We start from the raw sequence: 12,826 nt of genomic DNA on the forward strand, positions 1-12,826 counted from the left end.
ATTGAATTATATTGCAGAAACATCTCTGTTTCTCCTTTTTTTATAAATAATGAAATTCGAATATTATTAAAATATCTTTATAAAAGTTGTATAACGATAATAATATTGTAATTTTTGAAAAGAAAAAAACTGAAAGAACTGATAATTAATAATAACAAAAACCTTCTCATTCAAGAATTTTCTCTTGTAAAATGTATGCTTTTTCTATAATAATCGAATCGTTATTATTATAAAAGCGAGGAAGCACGCGTTTTTAAATATATATTTCCTCATTTAAAAATATTTCTTTGTATAAAGAATGTTTTTACTGTCTTTTGTATTATATTCATTAAAATCATTACAATTTCTGTTTTAACGAACATTTAATATCATCTTGGAAAAAGTTTCAAACTCTGAAGATAAAAACTAAAATGTTAATGTTTACAAGAGGTTTCGTCGCGTATTGTTTCGTTTCTTCTTGTTTGTTTATGAAATCAATTGGAAATATCACGTATTTTTCTCGCGAACGTACTTTCCTAGATTAAAAATATCTTAATGTATAGTTTTTCAACAACAATCTTTCTACATACTGCATGTTGACATCTTTTACAGAATTAGAAGCGAAAATATTCCACTCGGAGAATAATACGATTAGTTCAAATCGTTCGTCAATTGTAGCCGATATTAAAATCGACATTTTGTTTCAAGAATTATCGAAAAGGCCGGCAAATAAAAATCTCTTTCTCATGTTTCGTCATGTAAAATACACAGTCAGTTTCTACAACATATCCCGAGTTAATAAAATAAAATTATTATCAAATTTATCTTCCACTCCATTGTCTGTATCATCTTGATATGGAACGGCGCGATGAATTAGAAATGTCTGCAATCGCTTATAGTCTTCGTATAGTCTCTTCGATCGTACAAATTCTAAATAAGGAATAGGCTCTCGAACGGCGATCTACCTCTCGCGAGTTTTATCGAATCACAGTGTTTACCTTCTTATGCTGGATCCTCTGAAAGGAAAGATAAATGCGACGAAAAGAGAATTTCATTCATTTAACTCGACAGCAACGAAACTGTCTCTGCCACAATATGATTTTTCACGAAATTTAAATTGAAAACATACTTTTAGATATATTTATTATAAATACATTTAATTTTTTTTTTTTTTTTCATACGGTGACACTGCACCTTTGATTTCGCTATGTTTGCATTTCTTGCACGTCTCGAGGTCTTATCTGTCGAAGAATAATATTAAGCTCACATTCCGTCGCGTAAGAGTAACGTCATCTCGAAAACGATATTTGTTTTGACAGCCTTCGAGTGCTGGAGGGTCACAAACGAGTAGTCCGTTGGCGGACAGTCGATCTGTGAACTCAGTTTCATATTATTGTAATATCTTTATCTCTTTCAACGTTAGAACGCACAGCTGACGCTCTTTCGGTTCTCTCCGACACCCTTATGGCATTTCCCGTCTCGTTTTGAAATTGACGTCTCGTTCGACCGCATTATTAGATATCGGGGATAAAATCTATAGCTTTGAAATATTGAGCTTTACAAGTTTCTTGGCTCTCGTAAATCCAATAACAGAATATTTCCATCTCATCGTTCTCGAGAATTGGGAATTGCGAGTAAAAAAAATTCTCTCGTTCCGTTCTATCTGACGACGTGCATCTTCGATTCGATTTTCGGCGCGTGGATATCTATTGCTGTCGGACAATTGGCTAAATAAGCACTCGTCGTGCTTCGCAACAGGCTAATATTCTCTCGGCTCTCATCTCTTGGTAACTATTAATTAGAAACGGTCCTGAAGGTAACCGCCTTGGGCTAGGTCCGTGTGAATTCTCGTCCACCGCGTTCTGCGCGTTCAGATCCGTCGCGCCATACGAGTTTCTCGCACATGCAGAAGCTTAATTCGTTTAATTCGAACGCGAGAATATCTCGCACTGGGTCCTCGCAGCATCTTCCCGAGACCTCAGGCGGTCGTTTAATTCAAGCACATAAATCGGCGATATAACGAAGCTATTATTCATGCGAGCGTACGCGAGAGCCTTACACACCTAAAGTCCTTGGCACAAACATAAATTATTATTAATACTTTATATATATATATATATATATATATATATATATATATATACCTTAGAGATTTATATTTTATTTGTTCCATCGTAATGTGGGACGTACGCTGATCGACCAGGGACTACTTTCTACTTCGCCCATTTCATAATCAGATAATTGTTTCTACGCGCGACTCGTGCCAGCTCGCTTCAATCCGAATAACGTAACTACAGGAATCTGGTAATGGCGGTATTAAGTATCTTGAGTATCTTGAAATCCGGGCAGCTATCCAAGATTACCTATCGGCTATTTGTACCGTCTGAGGTTGCGCCGCCACTACTGCTGGCAGCAATTACCAGACACCCCGTATTAGGGAACATTGATCGGCGGAATCGATCGTATCCCCCGCTGTTGTGTACATACACGCACGGCGGATATGTACAACGAGAACGACCCCTCGGCCACTACCACCCAATCGGCTGGCTAGGCAGAGGAAGTGATTATAGACTACATCCTGGAGCGCTCGCCCTGTGCACGCTCGCTAAATCGAATCGAATGTCGACCGGGACGGCCGGCGTGTGCGAGGAAATCGTCGTCGTCGGAGGATCGATATGGCAATACGGTACAATACGGTACGAGAACGGGTGATTCCGTTATTTGTACGAATATCTGCGACAATTACGATATCGATGGGCGTCAGTCAACTTCGTACGGACAAGTGGCCACCACTTAGACGCGGAGAGTATTTCGCGCAATCATCCACTTCCGCTTATTAATTAAATGCACGCACCTCTCTAAATCACAAAGATAAAATCAATTAAGGTAGCGATCATTCCGGGACGGATAAAAACGCGAATATGAAAATTACGCTATAAATATGACAAAGATAAAGAGGGGAGAAATCTTGATGTACATGCTCCTCACTTGGAATCCTTAAAGATAATGTACCAAAGAAGCGTAAAAGAGAAATGAAGGAAGATAGATCTATGAGTACCGCGCTGTTTGAGAAAATCATCACACCTTGAAGATATTTCACTACGAAAAAGAGATATTTACAATCCGATAATTGCGATTGAAAATTTGTTATAAATATTAAATATCAACGTTGTACGTGTTAAATATATAAAAGCATCGCTTTAAGAAGGATTCTCTAATGTACACGATTAATCCTGCTAATTGGCATGCAACCGTCGAGATAAGTCTTTGTCAGAACGAACATCTTTTACGACCGTAACGCGAGTCTCGTCGAGGCGAGGAGAAAGCATCGCGGCCGAAAGAAAACGCTGCGGCACGTTTTCGACGCACTGCACGCGCCGCATTCCAATCTCCTATCGTTGTTCTCGTTCCGAATTCACTCGGGCGGGCTCCTCTCCGACGACTCATCTCTCATTTTCTCAGACGTCGGTACGATCGTTCCACGGATAGGGACTTCCTCCGGACGTCAATATATTTCTCGTGCCATCGCCGCCGCGGCACTTGCTTACATACATTTAATGCCTCCAGCGTGCTTCTTTTATCTCGCGGACTGACCAAGTCTTAAGTACGGACAAATTGCTCGAGAGGAGTCATCCTCTTACCGCTCGCCGCACTAATCTCTGGATTTTCGAAACGTCTCGTACACGACTCCTCGACAGGAAACAGCCAGCGAACATGGAATTCCTCGACCCTCTCCCATTAATTCCCATCTCTTACTTCCCTGCTCTTGGCTTTTGCTTTCTTATCTTGCTTCTTGCTGCTCACATATTTTTTTGTTTTCTCTCTCTCTCTCTCTCTCTCTCTCTCTCCTTCTCTGAGTTTCTAAAGTCCGCGCCAGATTACACAACGAAAATCAGAATTACATCGCGTTTGTGCAATGGAAATTGGAGATAGTGCATCGAGATGTGAAAGCAGACAAACATTTCCCTGTTTGTTTCTACTTGCGAGAGAGCTGTTAATATTGAAACAGTGAAATCAATCACTTACTAAGGAAATATATAATATCATACGTTTATTTTGCCTGAATCTTTATATGTCTCTCTCTTCTTACATTCAATATTTACGTCGTTCAATAAAAATAATCTTCTCGGGTGGACGATTCCTCGGGTGAGACTCAATTGAACGATATTATGAGCCACAATGGGGTTTATGATGCACCCTAACGCGTGAAGATTGAGTGAAACCATGGGTGAAAAACGAGCCATCAAGCGGCGCGATGAAAATCGCCGTTGAGAATCGCTGTACACTTTTCGTGGGGTGGCCAGTGGCCGTGCGCGGTGCGATTAAAAAATCATCGCGGCCGATGCCCTCTTCACGGCAGGCTGGTCATCGCGTTGGGGGCGCGGTACGTCTGTACGATCAGGCAGCGCATTATGTCGCGCGCGCGTTCGTTCTCCCGCCAGGAAACAGGCGCAGCCGGTGACGACCTGCCGCGCGCTTCCGCGCTGCTCTCGCGCCGGGAGAACGTGCCCCTCGCGCGGACGACGGAAGCGCGGGGGAGGACGCAACGAACGGAAGGGATGATCGAGAGGAACGGGGCGGCGGGGCGAGAGGGGACCGGGTGTACGTCGGCGGACACGTTCGTCGCGCTGAAGCAGCCTCTCATTTCGACGGGGGAGAGGGAGAGGGGAGAGGGTGAATCCCGAATCCAGCCCCCGCGAATGTGTCTGCACGTGCCGATGGGACCAGGGGTCAGGGTGACGAGAGGGGAATGGAGTCAATGCGCAGTTTGTATTCCGCTCGGCAGAAAAGACTCGTTCGTTACACCCGTACGTACAGCCCGACGCACTCGCCGAAACTCACTCCTCGTCGCCGACGTCCGCATCGTCGTCATCGTCGTCGTCGTCGTCGTCGTAGTTGGGTCGTTCCCTCCTCGGTTTTATATTCATGACGACGCCGAGCGCGGAGAAATACGAACTGCGAGCGCGATGTATTAATTTCCCGTTAGAATCGCGACGATTTCTGACCCGCCGTTTTACATAAGTTCTCCCGGCTTCTCCTTTTTCTCTTTCACCGTTACGCCGTTCTCGTTACCGTCAGAGATTCTCTTTTACTACTTTGCATTTACTTATCTGTTACCTTTGAGATATTCACGATGATAGTTACCTCCGCTATTTTCATCGAGGTGAGGGAAATATATATCGAGAGTACTGAATGATTTTTATTTTGAATTGGAATAAAACTGCGATTCGCCGAAACAAATATTCCCTTCATGGAAAATCAATCGACAAACACCGATCGTCGCGTGTTGCGGCGTTATCGGAATTTCTCCCTTCGTTATTTAACACGGTCGTTTGATTGTCATTTTACAATGTTGCGGGTGTTAAACGCGGGGCACGCGCACTTCACGATTGGTCGCATCGGCACGACGAGCTCGCTTTTTATTTTCTCATCGGTTTTTTATTCGCTTCTCAGTCAATGGACCGTGGGACAGAAAATAAAATGCTACGGCGAAACGTATGTATGGCACACCATGGCCATGAGACGAGGTGGCACAAAGGCGGGGAAACGGGATTTCGATCGCTTCATTTGATTTTACGACGACGCCGACGACGTCGATCGCCACGTCGACGGCGCGCGATTGCGGATCTGACGATGGCGGTACCATGAGTATCTGGGAGTAAATGCAATTTCGTGTTTGATAGCCGAGTTTCTGCGAGTCAGCACCGACTGAGTATAATCCTATCGACAGTGAACCTTTTATCAAGAGGTGGCAACGCGTTCGGAAAGATTAAAAACAGAAAGACATTTTATATTGAATAATTTAAGGAAATTGAATAATTTAAGGAAAAGGAAAATTTTCCAAAAAAGGACAATTTTAACAAACATTTACATAATGTATTCTCGCTTTCTATTTTCGACAGTCTGCCGCGTTTTGAAATTTTACGTCAGTTTCGATTAAACGGTCGAACAGCAATTTTTATTCGAAAATCTTTATTTGTACGAAATGACCGTATTTTAAATTTACTGTTTTGATATCCGCACGAGTGCATAAAAATGCATTTGCTATGGATATAAATGAAACAACATGGATGAAATTGCGCTGTTGCATCCTTGCATCCAAATTCCAGTAACATAAAAATACTGCTAGATAAACATGTCTAATGTGTTATGAGCAGAAGGACGGAGAGTGTTTCTCTCGCCACTTCGTCGTTTTCTTCTGTAATAGAGGAGGGATAAAGGCGAGGAAGAAACGAGAAGTGGCGGAAGGAAGATTCTCTCTCTTCACACACAGCTTTGGCGCGGCGTGAACAGCACGATTGTTTATTTTCGTGCGAACGATAGGCGGCGGGCGATGCGGCTAATGCTAGGGTGACAGGACAAGTGGATACTTCCCTCTCCGTACGACCGGTCGCGGATGAAGAGACGCAACGAGGGGTCTCGTCATCGTTATTGGCCGGACAAGGAACGTGTGCGCACGGCGACGACTTGGTGCTTCCGAACTCGGATCGACGAGGGAGAATGAGAAGAAGAGAGAGAGAGAGAGAGAGAGAGAGAGAGAGAGAGAGGGAGAGACCAGACGCTTCCCAGATAAAGGCCCGAGGGACGAGGATAAGCGAATAGCCCCTTCGGAATACCAATGGCGTACTCGCCGGAATCGAGTTTTCGAGAAAAACGGCTTTAAAGTTGAATGCGGCGGAACGAGGCGAGGAGTATCCCTCTCGACGAAAACTCCACCCCCTCAAGGCGCAGCCTCCTTAGTCCCGATTTCTTCGCAGACGGCACGGTCATATCGTTAGAAATAAAAAATATAATATATACTGGAAACTTCCCGTTATCATCCCTTGGTATCATCCCTCGATTTCAAGTGGTATGAATTTGTCTAAAAAATTATGAACTTGATGAGGATTTAATTAATTCTTATCGATTATGCAATGTAACTAGTGATAGTGATTTTTTTTTTTTAATCAAAAAACAACCTCGCTTTTATAGATTGTCTCGACGAGAATAAAATACTATTAACGTTATAATTGCAACGAGAAGAAACTACGCTATTGCCACATTCTAAGTCATTTCGACGAAATCGTATTCTCGCTATTTCTTCTTCTTTCCTCTTTCTACTCGTCGAGAGGCAATCTTAGAAACAGCTGACGGCGGTTACGAAATTAAGGAGATTACCATCGGCACGTTCCGAATACTTCGTCTTCATTCTACGCTACGGATTACCGGAGCTCGCTTCTTTTCTCCGAGCCACTCGACCGAGTGACCGGCCATCAAAGCAATCGGTCATCAAAATGATAGATGTTGCTCAACATTAGTTATTCAAGATGTTCCGCGGAAACTTCACGGAAACTGAGAGCGTGGCTTCCCTTCCACAAGCGCGCGCGGTTTATTATCAAAACTTACCGTTACGGGTCAGAAAACGGATACCACGAAGCAATTTACGATAATTAGGTGCTTCTCTCTCATCCCTTCTCGAGTTCGCTAAAGTCGTAATTGTCCCGCTCCAGTTGTTCCCTACACAAAGGTGTCCTAGATAGCGTAATTCACGTTTAGATTATTTGAGAAACTTAAGATTAAATTTTCCTTAACGAAAGCTGGACAAGAAATTACTATTCCTGACTATTTAATATCCGATTATACAAGCTTTTAACAGCGTTATGCTTGCCATTAAACAAATCGTACTTTTTTTTCATCATTTCTTTTTTCCTCTTTCACGCTTTCAATCTTTTTTGTTTGCGCGATTAAAGTCGCCTTGAGATTAAGACTTCATTTATTCCGGGACCCACACACCGTTAAGGCTCTATTCTGCCCGATCGTAATTTCCAATCGCTGACAGCTTGAGGACTATTCATTCCTCGACTGTCGAACAATCGCCATTCTTTTTACCTCGGACTCCATTATCTACCGCTTGGAAATTTGCGCGATTGGTCGAAGGGGTACATCCCTGTACAATGCGAGCTTTCTATTGCTCTCGCTCTCCGAGATTTATCGCGTCGAGAACGTCTCGAGCGTTTGCGAAAAAGGGGGCAAGTGAAATAAACAGCCGGCCATTCCGAACGAGGCGAGTTCGTCGGCGCGATCCGTGGCCGATTCGTGGGCAAGTCGAAGTGCCTGTCGATTTGGGTCAAGCACCCGGCCCGGCTTGACGAAGCCACTCTCGTAAACATCTGCGAGATATCGTCTTTCGAACGATAATACCGTATCCCGATCCGTCACGGTGAGAAAGACGTCGTGCGAGCTCGTCTGACGTCGAAACAATAATCAAAATGTCGCTCTCATATTTGCTACGATAATAATCGAGATATCCGTTTGTTTCTTCACATCGCAATTGGAGAACGAACGTGTTTAATGACGAAACGGTGAATGATTTTTATTGTCGCTCCATTTTGTCTTATTTGTTTGTAAGAGACAGCTTTGAACATGCGATACGATTTAGTTTGAATTCGTATAAAACGTATACTATTAAAATTTTTATTCGGTAATGAGATATCTCCGAGTTCTTAATCCGAAAAATTAAAGTCGGAGATTCCCGACTTTAGTTTTAATAATTGATATCTCAGTAAAGTTTTTCCTTTCCTTCCAGAAAAAGTTTAATTCGGTATATCTAATTAACAATTTGATTAAAGTACTTTTAAAATATAAAACTGCTGGCGTCAATTACGAAATGACATTTTATTCAATTACATATTTCAAAGTCTTTAATAAAGGATCGAAAATTCTTACAATTCATTATTGCTCATTCTCATTATTTTGATTTCTGTGGGGGGGATAGAATTATAATGTCGTGACTGTGCTCTTGTAGTTTCATGTCTCGCTTGTAATTTCTAAAAGACAACTTAACATGCCGTAAGCTGTGAAGCTTCTTCGAACTGCTGCGACATATCGCGGGGAAGGTTTAAATATAAACGTGAGAGCTTCGCGGAAGTTTCTTGAAAATGACGCGGACTTCGTGCGAGGAACAATTTCCCGAGTTTAGAAGCGTGTCGGGGCTAAAGGCGTATGTTACATAGACATGCACATCCCATGGGATGATATAAGGGGATGTATTTACACCCTGTTATGTCCTCATAGAAAAAGAAAACTCGCTTAAAAAGCATATTACTTTATGATAAGAATCTTGTAAGCCAAGAAGAAGCTGATATTAAATATCAAAATGTTAAGACATCAAAAATTTATATTAATACACTCTAATAACATTTCACGGCGCGCCGAAGTCTACTTTTTTTGCATAAATGATATTTATGACAGGAGCCGTGAATTTTTCGCTAGGAAGCGAACGAAAGAGACAAGTACCTCGTAGAAAAATCGCGAGTCGCCGCCTCTGCTGTGCCGTGCCAGAAGGGGGTGAGAAGTTGTGTAACTTTTTTGCGTTATGCGGCGCGCATAGTTTGTCGCGTCTAGCACCAGAAATAGAAACTCGCGTGGTCAAGTCAAGCTCTATCTAGATTCCACGTTGCTGTATAATATTGTCCCCTTTCGTCGCGCGTTATCACGATCTGTGCGGGATCTGTGTTTCCCGTTGACGAGCGAGACCAGCCATTACTCTGCCTGTTAGTCACCACCGCCCGTGTGTGTCACCTACTCGATGACGGGGTTAAATCGTCCAACGGGCAGACTTCGCTCTACGCAGACATCGACGCAACGACGATATATTTCAGGTAAGAGACTCTAGTATTTTAGATAAGAGTAAACGAATAGTTGTGTCGATAAATTATCGAATTTGTTAAATAGATGAGCAGATAACAACAATGTATGAACGATCGACAGAAATTATTTTAATAATGAGATATATTTAAATATGATTGCAAATATTTTATATGAGGAGATCCTTTTTTAGAACCCAGTTTAGTACAGCAAGATCTATGGGGATTTTGTACCAGCGTGAAATAATTTACGAGTCGCGTCGCTTTAAATATCGCGTCACGCGACATAAGGAATTCACGTTCTCTGCATTGCTGTCACGCATCTGACGGGAACCAGAAAGAATGACTTAAAAACATTCTGCGCGAGGAAATACGGGGAGGAGTATGTATGTATCGTTTGAACGTCATATTTCACGGAGATTTAGAAAACGCTTTCGTAGCCGCATACGTCCATTTACGTCGCTTCGCAAAGTCCTCGTATGGGACACGTACAGCACAAAGGTATCGTCGGCACGCGATTAATGCTCTCCCACAAATTGCCGCGTATAGCGAAATTACGACAAATAGGTCAATTTAACGCGAGCCGTATACTTCAATCCGCGCGATTCATCCATTACCACAATTTATCACGCCAATTATCGATACAAGATTATTAACGCCGGAATTAACAATGTAACATATTGGTTCTCAACTTCAGTGTTATTGTTGGCCATTTGGCACAATTCTATCAAATTATTTTCGAAGAATTACGAGTATTCATAGAATAGCAATGTTTTTGTATTTTTAATAAATAAAAAATATCTTTAAATTTCTCTTTCTCTTTGTTTTTCATCTGTCTCATATATATATATATATATATATATATATATATATATATATTATTTTATGTACATACACTGAAAATATGTTATATTATTTCACTTGGTCAAAATTCGTGAAAAATATTACAACTGTTTTCTGCTTCTTTTTACGAGCATTTTTCTCGGCGGATTATTTTTAGCACGCGGCTTCGCCAAAGTTCATGTCGAACTCCAGTAAAACTTGCAGGAATAAAATTTATTACTGTAATTTACTAACAATTGACCTAACCTTTTTAGATATAAAACCTCGATAAAATTTATTAGAGATTGAACTAACCGCCTTTCTCTCGATTCTTTCAGTCGCGAATATATTGCCAAAGTACCCACGACCTTTTTATATAAAAGCACGTTAACACTGCGGTCATGTAACGTAACGGTGAACATCGAAATGTGACGGAATGAACGTTGTCGATTTATTGCCAAACGAGAGAGAGAGAGAGAGAGAGAGAGAGAGAGAGAGAGAGAGAGAGAGAGAGAGAGAAAGAGAGAGAGAGAGAACGGCCGGTTATCGCTTGTACCGCGCGTTATCGATTCCGGTGTGAATTGGGTATCATATGGCGGCGCTTTGAAGACGACTTTATATCGGCACGTCGTCGTCCGTCCGGTATGTTACACGTACATACGTATGTTGTGCACGGTGCATCGCCTTTCTACGTCGCCGCACTGCCATTAGCCGGGAATTGCCGTGGCGATCGTTCGCCGCTGCACATCGGACGGCCGCCGCGCGACGCTTTAAGTGGGTGGCACAGACGGCTCCGGCCTGAGTACTTTGTGCGAGAGCAAGGCGGAATTGGTTTAAGCCCCATTACACGTGGACATATACGCGAGGGCCGCGAGAGTCTCGTATACGACGACGATCGAGAGGATCGAACATCTCTCTTTCCCTCTCTTTCCCTCACTTTCCTTCTCTTTCTTTCTCTCTTTTTCTCTCTTCCTCCCTCTCTCTCTCTCTCTCTCTCTCTCTCTCTCTCTCTCTCTCTTCCTTTTTCTCCGATACTCCGTTCCGTATATGACTCTCTGCAAATGTTAACGACTCTTGTCGGTATCTTGAAAACCATCACAAAATATCGTTTACGATAATTAAGCGACGGATTGATGATGATTTCGATTATACCTCGAATATTTAATCGGAAGCTGCGGTATCTCATCAACTTACCAGTATGACAGTTACTTTGCGCGCAATGCATTTCAATAAGATAGTGGCAAATATCGTTAACGCAAGAAAGAATTAGCTATTGCTTCTTCATATTTCACATCATGCCGGAAATCATATAGCAAAATATCTTGAAATATTCTAATTTTTCTATTCTTAGAAGTTTTTTCCACTTCTCATTTGGTATACTCATATTTTATTCTTGATTCTTGACTCCTACCTCACACTCGATCGTACTTGTTTAATATCGTATTTAAAATTGAGATATAAGGTGCAAAATATGCAATTAAAGGTCGTATCGGAATTAATTTAAAATGCAAAAGATGAAATATTCAACGTCAATTTTATAATAAGTTAAATATTTTGTGGCCTTGATGTTTATTTTTTGTTATTTACAGCACGCAAGGTCGTTGTATTGTCATCAACGTAATGAGAATCAAGGTGGCAGGTAGTGGCGAAAGTAACATAATGCGTCATCATATTGAGTCTCAACAGATGATTGCGACAAGTACTAAAAATACAAAACAGTTATATTTTGTGATAACTATAATAAATAATAAAATTTACAATTAAACATTTGCGTATCGAAACAATGACTATATCTATCGAAATAGGCATTTCATGATTTATTTCATCTAATACAAGGTTCAGAATAATAAAATCATTTCGGGAATGATAAATCATTTTTTCAAAGTATTTACGGGCAATAATTATCTCTTTAGCATAGAACTTGAATATATTCTAAATTGCTTTAAATTTTCATTTTAAATATAAATTATATCATGTAAGATTAATAATGTGGAATAATACAGATAACATCGAATTGAGTTATTCAAGTAACGAGATGCCGCATCGATCGTGTATTGACGGATTCGAAACAGAACAAAATACTTGGGTTACATTTATTTCGTTGTACATAAATTATTTCGTACAAGGCTAGACTGGCTGGCCTTGATGTTTGTTTTGTTATGAAAGGTCGCCGCCCGCCGTGTTTCCACGGTGAAAAACTCGAAGCATGCGCTGCTTCATGTGTCATCGTATGTATCGTATGTATCTTGAAATACAATTATTTTCTATTTTTTTTTTTTAAACAATTGGCTACTTAGCGTGAATGATTAAGTCTCATGGTTAATTATTATAAATATATCAAATATTTAACAAAATTATATTAATATTGCGTAATTTATTAATTTCCCTTAGAAATTAAT

This window comes from Pogonomyrmex barbatus, unplaced genomic scaffold, assembly GCF_055798465.1.
Source record: "Pogonomyrmex barbatus isolate J1 unplaced genomic scaffold, ASM5579846v1 scaffold9, whole genome shotgun sequence".
NCBI classification, from domain to species: Eukaryota; Metazoa; Arthropoda; class Insecta; order Hymenoptera; family Formicidae; genus Pogonomyrmex; species Pogonomyrmex barbatus.